Consider the following 20981-nt stretch of genomic DNA (forward strand, 5'->3'; position numbering starts at 1 on the left):
TCAAAGAAAGGAAAATTATCAAATGCACATATTTTATGTGATATAGGCAGGGGTTGTAGTCATGATATTGAACAATCAATACAGTATAGACCTTGATGAATCATAATTGTTACTGACCAGAAATATCAGAATTCTGGGTAAATATAAGATCAATTTTGATACATAAACTCAGGCATTTAGTCAAGATTTAAAGTGCATATCATGCAGCATTCTTTGTCACTTCGGGAGCAAGCAGGAACATTTAAGACACTGCCAAAGATTCAGTTTAGGAAAGAATGTGATAATTGCAGCGTTTCCAAGTTTGCAGACTACACTCAAGTTATCTTTTAAAATTAGAAAAGCCTTTATCAAGTAAATTTACGCTTAATCTCACTTTTCAGAGACTCAGAATTTACCAAGAGATACATGATATGGAAGGAAGAACGGCCCTAACTGGTGGACAGATAAGCGAGTAACACTGTTTTAAAGATAAGTCTCACTTATAGCAGAACAGCGTAGGCTTAAATCAGGTCCGCTCATGATTGGGGCCTCAAGGCAACAATGGTTTGGGGATAGATATCTCACCTTCCATGTGGGAGATCTGGATTCAATTCCCAACCAATGTGCCGCATGCTCCGTCTGTACTGTAGGCTTCAGTGTTGTCATGATGCCCTACAGTAGTTTGCTTCATGGTGCGTGGTGTCCTGAGGGATTAGGGGCTGACTTTATGACAGATGACAACATTTCTTCAGTCGGATCCAAGCTGGCTTCAACTTTCACTCTACTGATGATTTAGAGACAGGTTGATATCAAACCAAGTCCCCTGTTGTCCAGTGAATTCTAATGCATGGTATACCCATCAGTTTCCTAGGAGAACTGGGAGCTCTCAAGCACAGCTCACCAGGCCTTTCGTCTAAGACACCTCTGCATGTGTTAAAATTACCCACCTTGAGTTAGTGAACTTTTAAGATTTCTATATTGTACCTTTAGGGCTTCTGCCTTTGTGCATCTTTGATGTGACCACCTCATCTTTAACAAACTCATAAAATCAAGTGTATGGACTTTATCAAAAGGCCATACTTTGAAAACATCTATTATGAATACTATGGAATATGAGATAATTAATGATTATGAGAACTTTTGAAACCACCCCCCTCTTCCTGCCTCACCTCCATGAGCTGCCTACAAATAAATAAGAATGGAGTCTTTAAGCTGGTGCATTTATGTACCCCTGCCACTTTGGTTTACAATGTTGACTTTATTTTAACTACATATATAGCTTCCTTGGGGCAAAGAGTGTATTTTATTCATCTTTGCTTTTTCCACAGCCCTAAGGCTTAGCACATCATCAGTGGTTAATAAATATTTAATGAAGGAAAGTTATACTTTACATCTGACCTGGTGATTCCTCAAAAAGAGCCTGAAGCAACAAGCTAAGCTGGTAACAGAGCCACCCAGCATGGCCTGTAAGGCAGTAACCAGCATTCATTGGCCACTGAGTAGAAGAGTCAGGCACTCTTGGCTAATTTTCTGAGACTTCAAAGTGAGCCCCAAAGCAGAGTCAGGGAAGCCAAGAAGACAGGATGTTATGCAGAAGCCTTAGCATTTGCTTCTGGTTTTGTTGGGCCAAGGGTTGCTGATCATCCCACAGTGCACATGGTCCTGAGAACCAAAGGACTGCTAGAAAATAGAGGTGTACTCCAAGGCAGAAGGGCATCAGATCCATGGTAGGAGGAAAGATGGTCTTCCCAAAGAGGTAGATCTGAGCCGCTGTTGGTAGAAGGTAAAATATGTTATTATATTCAACATATAGGGCCTTTCTCCATGGTCCAGAGATTGGGGTTGCTATGCCTAGAGGGCCATAGGATATTGAAGGGCGGCTGTACATCTCAAAGGCTAACCTGTTGATCTCTGTGGTCATTTGGTCAGAGATGACCTAAACTGCCCTGGGGACCAAGTTAGGGCTGCCAATGTCTCTGAGGGGACTGGTTTCAAAACTAAATAATCCAACACCTGTTCTCTAAATCTTCTTCCAACCCTTTTCCCTCTGTGAGTGATGTAACTCTGTATATTCTAAATTCTCCTCCACCTTGTTTGACTTAGTATTTTCTAGGAAAATATCTCTTCTCCATCTACAGCTGTATGTTTTTTCCCACCGAGGGAGAGTGACAGAAAATAGGAAAAATATGTAGATCAATTTTAATTTGAAAGGGAAAATGATGCTTAAAAGCAGTGCTTATGACACCTCTGCGCAAAAATAATTTTTGTCAATTGGTTCTTTTTTCCTTGGGAATCGGTAGGGGTTAGTTATTTCATTAGTACCTCCCCCCTTTTTTTTTGAGTATGTAGTTAGTGGTGGTGAGAAAACACACAGCAAAACACACATCAGTTCCACCACTTTTACCTGTAAAATTCAGTGTCATTGACTATAATCATCGAGTGTGAATTGTTCCTTCCTCATCAACATAAGCTAACTGGACCTTAACATTCCTATCTGACCTTTCAAGTTGCTGTTGCCAATGTGATCTCGACCATTCTTAAAAGTGCACAATCTTCAAGGCAGATGCATTCTTACTAGTTAAAATGAACTATTGCTTGGCTCTTTGGTTTAAGGGTTACAGATGATCTCAGAGCATTGGTGTCAGTTGTTCATCCAGCTCCCAGGGCTCCAGAAGGTGTGCAGGACACGGAAATCTGAAATTCTGTTCTCAGCAAATATCCTCTGCATTAATGTAAAACGGGATGAAGTGAAATAGATCATCCCAAAGTGTGGCAAAATGGAGGCAGTCTATTCATCCTTAAATTTTAAGCTTAAAATTTGTAAGAGGTGGATCTGCATGGGAACCTATGTGAGCAGACCCTCGGGCTTCAGAAACGAAGACTTAAGAGGCAGGGAGTGGAGGGAGGAGCCCGGAGGCAAAGGGCACGGAAAAGACACAAGGTTGGTGTGTGAATTCAGGCTTCACCACATTCGGTGAAAATGAGTAAGTGGTTCAACTTTCCCATGCCTATATTTTAAATATATTCAATATGCCTTTGTAAATTAGGGTCTGCCTAAAGTATTTGTAGTGGTGCCTGGTGCATAGTTGGTACACGTAGTGTACACAGCGATTGCTCCTAAGTAACTACCGTTTTGAAAGTAAAATTCAATAGCATGTTTATTTCTAGGAAATGACTATATTTGACTTCTAGTTGATCACTGATTTGTACAATCAAAAGTATTCTGTGCCTATATGTTCCAAGCACCAGGAATGGAGCACACCAAGGCGGTATAATTGAGCATCTCTCGGGGGCTAACTTGCAGGTCCCTTTCTCAGTCCTTGGCTTCATCCTCCTCTTCAGGAAAATGAAAATCAGAGTGGTGTTGTGGATTTGTGGAGAGGAATAGATGAGATTGTGCGTGGTGTGCAGAAAGTGCCTTGTGCTCCTTCTACCAGTCAATCAGCCACCAGCTCAAAAAGGCATCACCATTATCTCCGTTGTAAAGATGTGAAACCTGAGATGCAAAGCCGTGGTGCCAAGTTTCCAGGCCTAGGCATGCAATACCCAGTGAAATTAAAATTAAAAAATTCCATTTTAGTTCCCCATGAGCCCTGTGCCCTCAAATTGTACCCTGGAGTGGCTCTAGAGGCTGGGGCACACTGGGTCTTAGAGGACAGCCCGCTGGTCCCATCGCCCACTGTTGCGAATCAGGAAAAGGGCTGACTCTCACAAGGCCAGACTGTGCCATCGCGGCACGTCACATGCTAGGTCTGCCTATCTCTCGATCTGGCAAAAAGGGGAATGATGACCTTGAAAGAGAAATCTGGGCTCCTGTGTCCTGAACCACCATTCCCTGTGGAGTTCCAGGAAAATCACTCACAAGGCAGGTGCTCTAGACTACTCATTCTATAAGTTCATGTTAGAACGGTGCATTGTACAACATTCGATACAAGTAGCAACTTCTTAAAATAGGTGCTTGAAATATAGATGCTTGTTTGGTAATAGTGAGCACTAGAGGGCTTGCACCAGCACTAGGTCGATCCAGATTCCTTGGTTAAAATTCAACTTACCCCAGCTAATAGAGGTGTTAACTTGCAAGTTAATTACCCTCACTGAACTTTAGTATGCTCATCTAGAAAATTAGGACCACACGAGTTAATATAGATGATGTGTTCTCAACAGTGCTTGGCATGCATCATGCACTCCATAGCTGAGTATGTTCACTGTTATTGCATCTTGGCAATCCTAGAGTATTTTTATTTTATGCATTTGCTATTTAACAACATTTTTGTATTTAGATATTTGGCATATTGAAAACTAGAGCTGGCCTTCCAACATTTACATCTGAGCAGAAGAAATAGATAGGTAAGCAGAAAATTGGAGAACAACATACATCCCATGGGGGAAATCTGGCAGGATGCTATGGGAGATAGAGGAGTAAAACAGACCTTCTGAGGGGATTCAGAAAGGACTCCTGGAGGGTTTAACATATGCACTAAGTGTACAGGAAGAGGTAGGTAAGTGGGAGTGTGTGCTAACCAAGTGAAGGGCAGAGACATCAGATCTGTCTGGGTTGTTTGGTGGCTCTACATCTGGGGTGGGAAGAAGGAGTAGGAGTGACAAGTACAGGCAGAGACAGATGTCATGGGGAGGGAGGTCTGTCTCACTACTGCATCTCTTGTAGGGTCTTCGCAACACATTCTAGGAGCTCTCAGCCATCACACCACGTTGCCGCTCCACTAAGCAAGGCAGGCTCTCCCTACTGCTTCTCAGTAGTGGGAGGCCTGGGAGCAGTGGAACTGAATAATCTTTCTGTCTGGACACTCAGTACAAGGGGGGTGAGGGTCACTGATAATAGGCCCGTCTCAAAGAGTTTGTGAGGACTTAATGCCATCGTAATATATGTAAATCCTGAAGCATGATGAATGCTCTCTGTCTTAGTGATCTTGACTATGACTGTAGTTCTCCCCAGGGACAAAACCAAGGGCATGCAACCCTGGAAAAACCGAGATTAGAGCCGAGAGATCATGCCCAAGTCCATGCGTTTTTGTTACTTTTGCTATTATTCCTTTTAAAAATACGTTATGCCATGGACACACACATATTGTATACATACATATCCCCCCACAAAGAAGGGACATTAACCTCTCCCCAGTGCCTGGCAGGGAATCACATCACTTTTCTATTGGAGTAATTTCTAGTGTTATCATGATCCATTCAGTGAATAGCATTTGGCCACTTAAGAAACATTTTCTCACTTCCATGTAAATGGTATGATTAGATGTGAAAGGTAATCTTGAGTGCTGCCATGTTATGACATTAAAATAGTAATTCAATTGTTAGCAACCCCTCACAAATAACTATTCAATCCATTTGTGTTTAATACCTCTGCATCCTTGCATGCCTTTCCTTTTTGAAACACAAAGCAGTATTGATTTCTCTTCATAACCAACTAAAAAGTGCTTTGAATGCTTTCATCATTTTATTTATCCAGCAGTAAATAAGGAAAATTACCTGAAAAAAAAAAGTCAATGGGTGACTTGTATCCTGTTCCCAGAAAAATTCAACCGCAGACATGCGTGATTTTCTGCCAGATTTGAATGTCTTCGTATTTGAAGATATCTTGGCAATCTTCATGAAGGCACTGTGGTGCGGGGAGGAGCGGTCAACGAAGAAGCAGAAGTTCTCTTTGAGAACCAGCTTTGCCCGTTACTGACCCTGTAACCAGCGAGTACTACTGGCCTCTTTCTTTAATAGAAAGCCTCTTCCTGTTGACTTCAACTCATGGCAGCCCCATGTGTCAGAAGTCCATACTCCATAGAATGTTCAATGACGACGACCATGCTCTTATGGTTCTTTGGGAAGTTTCACACAGCCAACCTTATGGTTAATAGCCAAATACTTAGCCATTTGCACTACCATCCTTATGCAGAAAAATGGTTGTGAGTCTCACTATCCCTGCTACTTTGATAAGTCACCACTTCTTAAATATGGGACATGGAGTGTTTTCCTAATCTAATCTAGCCACCTAATACTTTTGGGAGGTGGGATGGGCTATGAACATCTGTGTTAGTCTGGGTACTTTAGAGAAACAAATCCACAGAAACTCAGGTATAAGAGAGAGTTTTATATATAGGTTAAGTGCGCATCAAGAAACCATCTCAACCCAGTGCTTCTCAGCCCACAAGCCCAACATTAACCCATTAACCCATATGTTCAACACCAATCCGCAAAGTCCTCCCCCATCTCACAAAACACACCCAATGATGCCAACTGCAGGAGGAAAGCTGAAGCAGTGTGCGTGTAAGCATCTCAGCCCTGGCAGGGGTCTTCACACAGCTGCTCCAGCACCCAGGGCTACATCGGGGAGGTCCATGTGGCTTCTCCTTGGGGATGTCTCACAGGAAGTGAGCCTTGCCAGCTGAAGCAGGGAACTGGCTAAGGCAGCTGCACCCTGGTCTGATCATCACAAAGAAATACACCGCAGAACTAGAAAGGCAAGGCTCACCGAGCCATTTATCCCTCGACTCTTCAGTTAACCCCACATGTGTTTATCGGCCAGGTGGGCACAAGAAACTAACTCAACATCTCAGCCCCACATCACCATTGTTGTTGTTGTTAGGTGCCATTGCCTCAGTTCTGACCCGTAGTGGCCCTGTGCACAACAGAAGAAAACACTGCCCAGTCCTGCGCCACTCTCACCATTGTTGCTTTGTTTGACCTCTTTGTTCCAACCACTGTCAATCCATCTTATTGAGGACCTTTATATTTTTCAGTGCCTTTCTGCTTGACCAAACATGATGTCCTTCTCCGGGGACGGGTCTCTCCTGACAACATGTCCAAAGTACGTGTGATAAAGTCTCACCCTCCTTACCTCTGAGGAGCATTCTGGTAAGTGTTTGAACTACATGCACCCTGCCAGCTAAATAGGTAACCATGTCTTTGTATAATTATCTACATCTGCTTATAGGGCCTTCGCCTCTATTGATGTCTTAAATTATTTTAAGAAATAGAAGAAGAAGAACCATATACAATTTTTCTTGTGCCCAGACTTAAATGTCAAAAGTAACGAGTCAGACTACACAGGTGAAGAAGTAGACTCGGAGGGATGAGCAATGTGTAAAATCTTGAAAATTTAAGTTTCACTAAAAGCGCAGAACTTTTTAAACACCCGTTGAGCAAGGCTCCGGAAAAATGTTGCCTTAACATCGATAAGTCCTCTAACACTGACATTAAGAATTTTAGGTGAAATTTCCATTTTAACTTTGGCAACTAATTCAATGTATCAAATCTTTGTAAGCAACAATCATATCTGCTCTTACTAATTGAGCCTGGAAAACAAGCCCAACCCAAATGTAGTGCTCTTAATCAGCAATATTTATTATCGTTATAAAACTGCACATCAGTAGAGTCAATTTCTTGTCATTCTACTGAATTTCAGTTGCAATGTCGAGGGCGCTGCTTGGCAGAATCATTGCGAGGCATGCTCACTCATGTCTAGTGCCTAGACTATGGTGACTGTGGTAGCTCTAGGCTGTGGTGACATGGATGTCCATATCGCTGTAGCTTCTCTACATGGCCAGGACAATGATACTAAGGCAGTCAACTTTTTAACATGCCATCTAAGGGGCACTCAAGCCATCTCTCTCAAGGAGGTGATACCAGAAGCTCAAATAGAAAGTAAATGTTTAGAAAATAATAATGGCAACATATGTACAACTATGCTTGATACCACTGTTGTATGGCTTGGTATAAAAGCTACAAGAGCCCCCAATAAAATGATCCTAATAAAACAAACAAACAAACAAACAAACCCAACTCACTGCCATCGAGTCAATGCTGACTCATAGCGATGCTATAAGACAGGATAGGACTACCCTCTGAGTTTCTGAGACTCATTAATATGAGTCAAGGTTAATAAATATCATTGCTTTAAGAAATGAGAGAGAGCCTAGCAGATGTTGTATCATCATTTATGATTTAGTCTTGAAAGTATCATTTCTGCCACCTTCTCCAGGTTGAATGTACAAAGGATGCTTATGCTCAAAAAGGCTGTGGGGATTTTGTAGTAAACTTTGGCCTTCGATGTGGGGGACCTGGGTTTGATTCCCAGGCAGTGCACCTTAAGTACAACCACCAACTAACTCTCTGTTAGAGGAGGCTTGTGATGAACAGGTTTCAGTGGAACTTCTAGGTTAAGAAGGACCAGGAACAAAGGCTTAGTGATCTCATTTATAAAACCAAAACCAAATAGTCAACACAATCTATAGATCATAGTGGACCAATCCTATTATGCCTGGGTCAGGTCCTGACGTTAGGGCAGCTAACAGCAAGGATAGTTTCCATGGAAAGAACACAGCCTCTATGTCTCAATGGAGGCATTCACAGGTATGTTGTGAGAATAGTATAAAGCATGTGATCTAGATCGATGAGGTTATATTTTGTGAACACTACTTGCCACAATATTCATATACTACATTTGGATTATTGGTTACCAGTGTCCAGCCACTTTGTACTCAAGGAATCTTAGAGTGCTCTGGGTTTTGATGAAGTAGCTCTGATCTTCTTCCAGCAGTATCTAGAAATTTTTATTTCCCTTTTGCAACCTGGTTTTGTAGAAAAATATGAGATAACTTGATTGTACTCAGCAATCAGACACTTTCCTTGAAGAGACTGTGTACAGAGTCTGAGGAAGGACACAGGAGTTGGGTAACCTTAGTATATCCGTTTTAGCGATTAGGCTGATACAGACCAGGAAGTCTTTCAAATAGTTAGGTAGAAGGACAACTGAGACAATTACTAAAAAAAAAAAAAGTATGTCAAAATGATATCGGTCAAACCAAGAAAGATAAAAATGTTCTTAGGGCTAAACTGACCAGGAATAGCAAGAGAAGCCAAAAAAAGTAAAGACCAAGCTGGCAGGGACAACAGACACCAAATGCACATTGATGTCTTTGGCAGTGTGATCGATGCAAAAGGAAAGCGGGGGTAAAGATGAGGTCTTCCGTGGGAACTTTACAAGAACATTGAGAATACTGGATGTGATCGATCGAGGCTGCAGCATGCACTCTGCATCTTCCCAAAGCCTGCTACATGCTGTGTGACGGGGGTAGTCTGAGGGAGAAGCACTGCAGGTAGTATTCAGAATTCATTTCAAAGCAGATAACATTCAGGGGAGGGTTGTGTCTTGAGTCTCCTGAACCACAAAAGCTGCAAATAAGGATCAAATAGTAATGTAGCTCATGTGCCCAGCCTTACAAATGAACGACAATGGGTTCTTGATGCAATCGTTGCGCCTTACATAAAAGGGATTCTGATTGTCAATGTCTGGTGCTCTCCCTGTACATTATCTCTATATAGATGTACATAGGCTGTCTTTCTTCATAAATATTTATCTAGCTCTCAAAGGCAATGTAACTAATCACGACCATTTCCTTTAAATTAAAAAAGGGAAAAGCTTTGGAGAGAGAGAGAGAGATCATATAAGAATCTCAGGAGGAAAATCTTTATGAAATACTCATGTAAATTGCCTTATCTCATTGTAGCGTTATTACTTTTCAGTGGGTTTGTTTGATGCTAACATTTTTATTCGAGATCCATTTCTTTGTTGTGCTTAGCTATGGAGGGAAAGACTATTGTATCTTGTATCTTGCTCTGGCTTGGAAGAAATCCCTAAAGATATATATAGACACACATATATATGAAATACTCCGTTTTAAAGTTGGTTCTTGTTGAAAAAAATGTTATCTTCATACCCAATTTTCTGTGTATGGAAGAGCAAAGCCCTACTTCAGATATCCCCTGTCAATTGTCTCTGTTCTTTTAGAGGGCTGAATAGATCATTATGAGATAGAAGAGTGGCTCGTGGTTTCCTGTATATGATTTATTTCTGTTGGTGTTAACTGGGGTTGAGTTGCCCTCAGACTCGTGAAATCCAACTGCTGTGGTCTGGAGGCGTTCGCTGCTGCCTTTCAGAAGGCAGTTATCAAGGCTTTCTTTTAGCTCATCTTACTCGAGAAGCTTTGCTGAACCTGCTCAGCATCAATAGCACAAGGCTGTTGTTGGTTAAAGGTGCATCTGGCTGAGAATCCAACCCAGAGGCTTCAGGTGGAAAGAGAGGAATCCCCCTGAAGCTCCCCACCACTGAGAAACGGAGAGAGAGAAAGCAACCACTGAGCCATCACTGCCACTGCTTTACAGCAGCTACTCATTAGCAATAAATCATTCAAAACATTTTTTAAAATTGCCTCAATTTCCTAAATCGCAAAATGTAATAGACGGACTAACATGGTCTGTAACATTATTTGCTACCAGATCATATTACATAATGTATCAATGCATGAGAACATTCCCACATTTCATAATAAAATAGAGAGAATGGATTTCTGATGTACTCGTGCTTTAAGGCCTGAAATTCGGTTCCAAGGGAATTTGAAGAAAAGTAAGTACTTGATATATGTGCAAAATCAAAGTCACTGCCATCGAGGGGACTCCAGCTCCTGGTGACCCTGTAGGTGGAGCAGAGCTGAGACTGTAGACCTGAACAGGAGCAGACAGCCTCGTGCTTCTTGTGTTGTATAAGCAAGGGTGAAAAAGGAAGACAAAAGATTAAACTAAACGGGACGACAATGTTTTCACACTGTTATTTGTAAGAAGAGGATGCTAACCCTTGATATTTACCTATGAGGGCTTTGTCACCCAAGACATGGTCTACTTTGGCCTGTTTAGTCCAGGGAAGCTTCTCTTTAAAGCTATCTGGTGTGATCTCCAATTTTATGACAAATCTCTTTTCTGCACTCAGATTCAAGATTTGCCTAGCATGTTCTGAATCAAAACTAATGTCATTGGGAGTCCCTTGATCCTGCTCAATTTTATGATGCAGTATTAATACACAATGATAATATGTGAAAGTGTGCATTCACATGGTAACATGCATGTCTAAAATTTATGTAACATATTCTACTTTACTGTCTCAACAAGGCTAAGGTCTTTAAAATTTGAGCTAGTGAGCAGTTACAAATATTGTCTAGGGAAGAGCTGGACTAAGCTGTAGCTTTTTAAACTCTCCACAGAAAAATATCAATGAATGATAGATAATTTAGCTAACTTTTGACTGAAAATCATTAGAAACATTGAACCAGATGGAAAGGGGTATGTTACTTGAATTTATAATGCTGGAGGGAAAGACATGGTAGCACTGAGAGTTGTTCTTCCAGGATTATTTCTCCATGCCAGCGTTTTACACACTGAGTCCCCTTTTTATTTTTTAAGTTGCAAGATTCAAATCATTTGTCATTTTCTCTGGGGGATATGCAAGGAAAAGTAAAGGAAATTGCATTGACTAGTGATTCACATAATTGCAATATTGATTACAACTCCATGTAAAGAAAACCGAATTCCTCACAACTGGACCAAGAGGCAACATCACAATAAACAGAACGAAGTTGAAAGTTGTCAAGGATTGTATCTTGTTTGGATCCACAACCCATGTTCATGGAATCAACAGTCAAAAGATAAAATGGTGTATCGCATTGCATATGGTGTATCTGCTATATAAGATCTCTCTAAAGTGTTGACGAGCAAGGATGTCACATTAAGAACTAAGCTTAAAGTGTATTGACCTAAGACTTGGCAGTTTCCATTGCCACATATGCTTATAAAAGTTGAACACTGAGTAAAGAAAACCACAGAAGAATTGGTGTAATTGAATTATGGTGCTGATGAGGAATATTAAAAGTACCATGGGTAACCCAAAAAACCCCAAATCAATCTGTCTTGGAAGAAGTAACAGCCAATATGGAAGAAGTATGGAAGGATGTCCAGACTTCTTCTTGTATATTTTGGACACATTATTAGGACAGACCAGTTCCTGGACAAGAACATCAAACAGGAAAGTTAGCAGGTCCTGGCAGTGTTTCATTCTGTTGTACATAGGGCTGCTATGTACTAACCTGAGGGCATCTAACAACACCATCAGAGAGTCACAGGTTTCTAAATTGTTTAATTGTGTGTGTGTCGATTTTTGCCTTAGTGAAGGGAAAAATCCAGAAATATCCAAACACATTTTTATAATGTGATATCTCAATCTCTACATCTTCTAATTTTTAGCATCTGTGTCCAAGTACCTGAATGGCAAAAATACAACAAGGTATGTGGAAGGAACAGGACAGTTTGTGTTAGGCAGGGTTCTCCAGAGAAACAAAATCAGGACACACACACGTATATAAATGCAACAGCTAATTAGTCCACACAAAGTCCTTCAACCCTCGCCAACTTCTGGTCCAGGTCAAGGAAGCAAACAGCTGAATCTGCCCTCAGGCAAGACAAGCAGAGTCAGCCTGCAGACAGCAGACACGTCAGGGTGGGCAGCAACACTCCGAAGATGAGAAATTGAGGCATAGCAGAGGCCAGTAGTATGGGAGAGTAGCTAAGCAGGTCCTAACGATGGAGCCTCAAGCTCTAGTGATGCAGGACAGGACGACATACTCCACAGGGTGGCTCAGCCTGCAGGTAGCACAAGCACGTGATTGAGGGAAAGGACTAGTTCGGGCAGAAGCATGCTGGTCCAAAGACCAGGGAGAAAGAGAGAAGGAGGTGGACCTCAGAAAGCCATTTAACTCGGTTGCCCTCCAACCAAGTTACAGCCTGATTGGCAGGCTAAACTCTGCCCATGTGTTCCTACAGAAGCCACGTTGACACAGAAACCCTAACAATCACAAGTACCCAGGAAAAGGAGTGATTGGGAGATGGTGGTGGAGGAAGCTCAGGGCTGAAAACTTATGTTCCCCAACAAGTACCCACTGCCATCAAGTTGAGTCCCTGCAGAGCAGCGGGTGGGTTAGCATTCCAACGCTTACTGACAATGACCCAAATGACTAGAAAGAGGAAGTTATATAAAGTGGAAAGGCTATAGTACTTTGGAACAAATTATCCACTCTCAGAATATTGGCGGTGCTTGAGCGAGTTGGGAGTCAGTGGGGGCTGCAAACGAGGAACTCACTTCGCTGCTAGCTGTAAGGTTCGAGCGAAGTTTACCCAGAGAGCCGTTAGATGGTCTGGTGATGTACAGCCGAGAAGGTCAGCCCTGTCATTCACAGGTCTATGCTGAGAGACAGGGAGTTTACATGAGTCAGAATCAACTTGAGTCTTTTTATTTGTTTGTTGCACTTCTCTCTGAATGGTCAGTGGGGCGCAACCACCAGGTGCTCCTCAGGAGACAGCCCAGGCTTGTTAGCCCTGTAAAGAGTGTCAGACTTGGAAACTCCCAGGACAGTTCTACCCTGTCATGCAGGGTGGCTGTGAGTGGGCATCGGCTAGATGACAGTGAGTGAGCTGGGAGAAATAGCACAGAAGTGATGTGCCCTATGTTCAGAAGCTCAGAGATCTCTGACAAAAAAGAACAGAAGCTTAAAGAACCAGAGTAACTGTGGTTTCACTGACGCTAAGATAGAAAGGGAGGAGCCCTTCCCATTACCCTCAGTTGAGCTGTTTCTCCCACCTGTCACCCTCCGAACTAATTTTTAAAGTGAATGACTTTTTCATGTATGTATCTTGCATATGATAATATCTCCATATCTTTTGATCAAGACTTCCCCTTATAAGAAGCACAGATGCTTTATACTTTTTTTTATATTAACATTTCCTGACAAAACATTCCTAAAACAAGTCTTTATTTTATGCAATGAAACCCACTGAAGTTGGGTCAATTCTGACTAAGGTATCTCCCATCCACAGATATGCCAAGAGGGAAGGGAAGGAAATGTTTGCAAATTAATCTAAAGACCTTTACTAAATTACAGATGTCTCTGTGGACAATTAGGATAAGGACATAGAATAAACAATCAAAACACATTTGCCGACATTCAACATTGAAATCCATTTCTTTATTTAGCAAAATGAAGCAATGCACTAGATTTGGACATATCCCAAAAAGGTCATTAGGAGAATGAGCCCCCCACCCCCACCTCATGTGTACAATGTATTCCTGAGGAAGTATTTAGTTCTAAGTTTTTATTCTTAAGGATAACCACAGGATTCTGACATCATTTATTTCTTAATCATGATTTTGAACAGATGCCAGAGATAGATGCTTTAATAATATGATTCTTAAAACTAGAAGAGATCTTTGAAGAACTTTTCTTTTTCTGGGGGGGGTAAGGAAATGAGATTGGTCATTGGATAGAAGAGAACACTTGAGGTTACATAGTCATCATGGCCCTCAATAATTGAGAAAGGCTCTCAGCAGAAAGAACAAGGCACCTAGGTTTCTGTCTAAACTGGAGAAGAGGAGCCCATAATTCCATAATTTGGAATTTCAGAAGAAAGGATTACTGGGACAAGTGCTTATGACCTTTGATGGTAAAGAGTTGAAAAAAAAAATCAAAGCACTGGGAAGCTTGAACTGTTACCTTGGATTTTAATGGTGGGTGCTAAGGGAAGATGTTTTTAACCAGAAACAGGAGCTTGAGAGCCTAGATTGCAGCTGAAATCCTGTGGGCCTGTGTGATTGCTGGAGGCATCACTTTCGTTTGTTTGTTTGTTTGTTTGGGTTTTTTGTTGTTGTTGTATCTTTCCCCCTCCCCATTGTATTGGGGGTGCTTACAACTCTTGCTATAAAACATACATCATTTGGATCTGACATATTTGTACATGTATTCCATCGTTCTTTTCTAGACATTTACTTTCCATTGAGCCCTTGGGATCAGCTCCTCCTTTATTCCCTCTCTCCTCCCCCAACCCAACACTCGTGGCCCCTTGATAGATTGTAGATTATTAATTATTTTCAAATCTCACTCCAACTGCTGCCTCCCTTCCCCCCTGGTTTCTGTTATTCTTCCTCCTGACTAGGGGTGTGTGGTTATGTGCTAATCATTGAGGCCGGTATCCCCCTCCTTCCCCACTTCACCCCTTTTCCCCCTACCCTTTTGGTATCTCTCTTCCCATTCCTGTTCCTGGGTTTCATGTGTTGTGAGTTTTATCTCTTGCTTATACCTATGGACATGCTCCTGTCTAGTCTAGATGGGGAGGCGGCACTAGGGTCGTGATAGCGGGGTGCTGGTAGTGGTTGGTGGGAGGGGGGGTGTTGAAGAGGCCTCCAGGGATCAGAGGTATATTGTGTGACCCATTAGTGCTCTACTGCACCCTGATTAACTCGCCCTTTCCTGTGACCCCTCTGTGGGGGGATGCTCCATTGTCCATAGATGGGCTTTGCATCTCTGGTCCAAACCTCGCTTCATTCTCACCAATGCATTTTTGTTGGTTTGTTTACTGTTGTGAATCTTCTGATGCCCATTGACCAGTCTCGATGACACCTCACGATCACTCTGACATGTGGGCTTGTTGCTTCACTGTTGGATGGCCGCTTGTTTAACTTCAAGCCTTTAAGACCCCAGACACTGTATCTTTTCATAGCCAGACACCATCCTTTGTCTTCACCACATCTGTTTATGCACCCATTTTGTCATCAGTGATCATGTGGGGGGAGGTTTGGGAGGGTGAGTATCGCAGAATACCAATTTGTTATAAAAATGCATTCTTGTATTGAGAGGAGGTATTGCCTTATAGACATATGTACATATGCCCATACCAGTATTGTTATGGATTAATGCATTTACATAAGTGCACACCTCTGTTAATCTCCCTATCTATGCCTTTGCTTCCTAGAGCTTGCCTCTGTGTCCTTTTGCCTCCCCCTGCCCCACCATCACTTTCCCACTTCTTCCACTTCTTACTGCTTCCTCTCCACTAGCCTGGTGTTGCTCTAATACTCACAGGATCTCCACCCTCTCCTAGTTGCTGGTTCCGCTTCCCTAGTTGTTCCCCTGTCCATGATGCCTTCTGCTCACCACCTGCTTCTCCCCATCCCCTCTTCCCCCGCTAACTTCTGGGGCCATTGTTCCCAATGCCTTCTCCCTGGGCTTCGCTCCCATGGTCCAACGTATCTAATTAGGCAACCCATCCATGTCTGAATGGTAAGCAACCCTACAGTTAAAGAAATAAAAGGGAATAGATAAAGCTTGGAGAAAAGAGAAAAAGAAAAAAGACCCCAGATAGGTCCAGGACTTCTATCCTATCAGTTAGACAACTACCCACTGCCTAAAGCAGCAGTTCTCAACCTTCCTAATGCGGCAACCATTTAATATAGTTCCTCATGTCGTGGTGACTCCCCAGTTATAAAACTATTTTTCTTGCTACGTCATCACTGTCATTTTGCTACTGTTATGAATCGGGTGACCCCTGTGAAAAGGTCGTTCTACCTCCAAAGGGGTCACAACCCACAGGCTGAGAACCACTGGAAAACCCTTGCAGCTGCAAGGTGATTGGGGAACTGGGCAAACAGGGCCATCAGAACAATGCCTCCCTGTAATGCATGGTAAATGAAATCAATAACCTTTGAGTTGATTCTAATGCATAGCAACACCATGTGGCGGATAGACGGCCTGGTCAGGTTTCCAAGGGTGTAATCTTTACAGACCCTCACCGCCACACATTCCTCCCATAGAATAGATGATAAGTTCAAACCACTGACCTTTTAGTTAGCTGTCAAACGCTTAAACACTGAGCCATACGTGGTAGGACAGGAAAAAGGAGAGGCATGTTTCTCATAACAAATAGACCAAGGATTGGTCTGTTGACCAAGATAATTTTTTTTCTTCTTTAGTTTAGTTGCATCCCTCAAACTTAGATGTAGCATTTGAATAGAGAGAGTTGATATAACCATGTACTGGTCTCATAAAGACCTTTCAGGGACCATTCCAGGTTGAGCAAAAGGAGAGTCAACTTGATGGTAGGAGAAGGGTTTATACGTGTAAGAAACAGAAGGGAACTGACTGGTAGGAATATTTTGTAGGAGCGTATTTATGAAGGGTGGGTGTAGAAACTGACTATAAGCATAGACTAGAATTACATCTTGTTGAGCATCAGGTGATCATTGAAAAGGATTTTCCAGGGGAATGACAAGCTATGTCTATTATTTTGAAAGTATTATTCTGCTTGAAGAATAAAAGTACTAAAGATCCAAACAAAATAAATAATTGGTAGTCAAATGTAGATTTCCATTAATATTTAGGAACACAGTTTACAACAAATTGATTTATTCGAAGTAGAACTGAGAAGAAGAGTCACTACTGAGCCTGCTCATGTACAACTCTCTTAGTTATCTACTGTGAGTATAACAGAACTATCACAAGGGGATGGCTGTACCAAACAGAAAATTTTTTTCTTATAGTTTAGGAGGCTAGAAGTCTGAATTTACAGTGCCAGTTCAAGAGAAGGGATTTCTCTCTTTGCTATGAATCTTCCCCAGGGTCTAAGAGGCTCCCAGGGCAGCTTTCGACAATGTGGAAACAGAAAACAATAAATGCAATTTGAAAGGGCTGTTATTTTAAACCAGGATCACTAACAGAGTTATGGCTTAATTAGTAAAAAATGTCTGCCATCAGTATTAAGCATTTATAAGAGCTATTTATATAGGATCAAATTTACAACCGCAACTAGAGAGATTAGAGAGGAGCTTTGAGGAGTGAAGTGTGGGTATATGTTAATGAGAGAGGAACAACTCAGTAAAGGAGAGTTAGGATAGTAGTACAATTCAAAAAAATGTAATTGATGTCACTAAATTAAACATGTAGAAACTACTGATTTTATATATGTTTTTCAGTGTCTATTCTCTACAATGACATTAAGTAAAATTTAGATAAAAGCTTGAATTGAGGTAATAATGTAGGTATTTTTTTAAGATAAAATGTGAATGAAAAATACAGCTTTTCTATGAGCCAGAAGTATTTTTCAAACCTTATGTATGTGTAATATAGTCATGTTTTCTTTTTCCTCCACTGTGAATAAATTAGTATACTTCACATTTAGCATTTTCAGTACTTATTTAAAAGTTTACTAAATTATTTAAATAATTTATTATGAATCAGATTACATTTTGCCATTGACACGAGAAAAGTGAAGTTCATGATTTCAGCAGATTAGTAGTATCTCTTTGATCCCAAGATCTAAGATCATCAACATATTTTTAAGAATCACCTTTTTTAATCATTTTATTGGGGGGGACTCTTACAAATCTTATAACAATCCACCATTCAATTGTATTAAGCACACTTGTATATATGTTGCCATAAACATTTCCCAAACACATTCTTTCTACTTGAGCCCTTGGTATCAGCTCCTCTTTTTCCTCGCCCTCCCCACCCTCATGAATCCTTCATCAACGATATATTATTGTTGTTATATATTATTGTTATTTTGTGTCTTCCACTGTCTGTTGTCTCCCTTCACCCCCATTTCGGTTATTCTGGGGATGGGCTATATATCCAACCTTGTGATTGGTTCCCCCTTTCTCTTTTCTTCCCCCTGCCCACCCCAGCCCCACTATCCCACCATCCCCCTACCTTCATGATATCACTACTCTTACTACTGTTCCTGAGGAGTTTATCGCTCCTGAATTCCATTTGTCTAAAGCTCTTATCTGTACCAATATGTGTACTCAGGTCTAGTCGGATTTGTAAGGTAGAACTGGGTCATGGTATTGGGCATGGGGAAGAAGCATTTAGGAACTAGATGTAGCACTTCTCAACCTGTGGGTCATGACTCCTTTGGGGGTTGAACAAGCCTTTCACAGGGGTCACCCAATTCATAACAGTAGCAAAATTACAGTCAAGAAGTAGCAACAAAAATAATTTTATGGTTGGGGGTCACCACAACATGAGCAACTGTATTAGAGGGTTACAGGATTAGGAAGCTTGAGAACTACTAAACTAGAGGAATGATGTGTGTTTTGTCAGTGTTATATTGCACCCTGGTTGAATCACCCCTTCCTGTAACCCTTCTGTGGGGGGATGTCCAATTGTCTACACATGGGCTTTGGATCTCCACTCCAATCCCCCTCATTCACATTGATATAATTTTTTGTTTGGGATCTTTTGATACCTAATACCTGGTTCTGTTGACACCTCATGCTTCTTCCATGTGGGCTTTGTTGCTTCCCTGCTGTATGGTGCTTGTTTATCTTCAAGCCTTTAAGATCCCAGATGTTATATCTTTAAATAGCCAGGCACCATCAGCTTTCTTCACTATGTTTACTTAAGCACCCATTTTGTCTTCAGTGATTGTGTCAGGAAGATAAGTATCAAAGAATGCCAATTTATTAGAACAAAGTGTTTTTGTGTTAAGGGAGGCCTTGCATAGAGCCCCAAAGTCCATTTGCTATCTTAATACTTAGCATATAAATATATGTCCATTGGCCTCTATCCCTTTCATTATAAATTTGTATATTTATATATATATGCATGCCTATAGCTATACCTCTATAAAGAGCTTTTTCCTCCTACTTCTTTCCTCTATTTCCTTTCATCTTACTTCTGCCCTACTAACATGTTCACCCTCCATTCAGCTCTCAGTAATTTCTCTTGGATATATTGCACTTGCTTAAACCCTACCAGGCATTATAGCCCCTCCTCACCATGAATTTTAGATCTCTTGTGGTTCTCTAATCCCTGAGGTTTTTGTTCCCTACTCCCCCTTCCCCATACCCACTCCTTTCCCAACTCCCCCCCAGGACCACTGATCCTGTTATTTTCTCCTTGGGATTGTTTGCTTTTCCTGTCTTATTAAGGTAGACATAGGATGGAAGAGGGAAAAAAATCCCCCAAAATATAGATAGTCCTGGGTCTGTCTGCTGACCCTTATAAGTGTTTTCCAATTGGCCAAGTCAGAAGTCTATTTTCAGGATTCCTTGGGAACTTTGTTGCTTTGCACCCTTTGCTGCTCTGCTGCACTCCCTTTGAGTTTCACCGCTTTCACCCCGCTCGCTCTGCGCGGGGAAGAAGACTGGGCACACTTTCTGCAGTGTCTCCAGTGCTTTTCCCCCGTAGCACTATGGGTTAGTGAGGGACTGTCATGTCTTGTGCTGGGGCTGACCCCAAGGTCCTCTCTGTGCAATGGCTGCTCCAAGCAGCAATGTCTTCCCCAGTGCTTGGTAGGCCATGATAAGGTCATCTCTCTCTCTCTTCCTCTCTTTCTCTCTCTCTCTCAGCTCACATCTGTTTGGTCTGAATCGACCCGCCACTATCCTGGGGCTCTATCTTCAGTGCTGTCCTTTGTAGCATGTGTATAGCTGCATACTTAATTTTGACCATGTTAAAAATATGCATAGTTGGACATATGAAAATGCAGGAATCTGTGAATAGATATTTTTATTTCATTTTCAAATTGTGATTATACGATGCCAATGACATAGAATATATATCATGATTTAAGTGAAGGTGGCGCTTTAAATATTTATCAAAAGGTAGAAGATAACAAGGTTTCTTTGTTTGCTTATTTGTTTTTATCTTCTTGCTCAACTCTCAACATGCATTTATTGAATTTTCTTAGATATTTTTAGTCATTATTATTCAGGTGCTTAAATTTAGGTCTCATCTTCAATAAATACACCAACTATAAAATGAGCAAATCTCCTTGCATACTCTTTTATTATAGAGAGACCATAGGCAGCGAGCAGATAACACTTTGCTTAACACTTGAAATCTATTAGTTGTTGGATAAGGGACTGGTCTCAGCCTCAAGATTTCCATCAAGAGACAGATGCGAAATCTCATCTGTTCAGGGGTCCTCTACTAGAAGCACAGTGGATTTCCCACTTTCAAGGTGCCCCTGTGATAAGGCAACAGCGATTGCCCAAACAAGCAAGTAGTAAAATAGATATTAACACACACGGGTGTGGACTCAGGCAAGAGAGAGAAATTCATCTAAAGGGGACTGACTGTCAAGCTAATTGGTTATACACATTACAGGGATTTGGCTATTTTTTATATACATTACAGGGATGCGGCTCCAATATTGCCTGCGCATTTTATTTTCCAGCTGAAATGAGATACATAGAGTTTATCAGATACACTATGTTATCTCCAAACATTTAAATATTAGCAGCAAATGGAGCAAAGCAACAAAATACTGTGCTTTATGAACAAAATATATTTACCTGCTGGATGTGGTCTTCAGGCTCTGGTCTC

Source organism: Echinops telfairi, unplaced genomic scaffold (genome assembly GCF_000313985.2).
Source record: "Echinops telfairi isolate 266 unplaced genomic scaffold, ASM31398v2 ScPeMD7_2291;HRSCAF=2852, whole genome shotgun sequence".
NCBI lineage: Eukaryota > Metazoa > Chordata > Mammalia > Afrosoricida > Tenrecidae > Echinops > Echinops telfairi.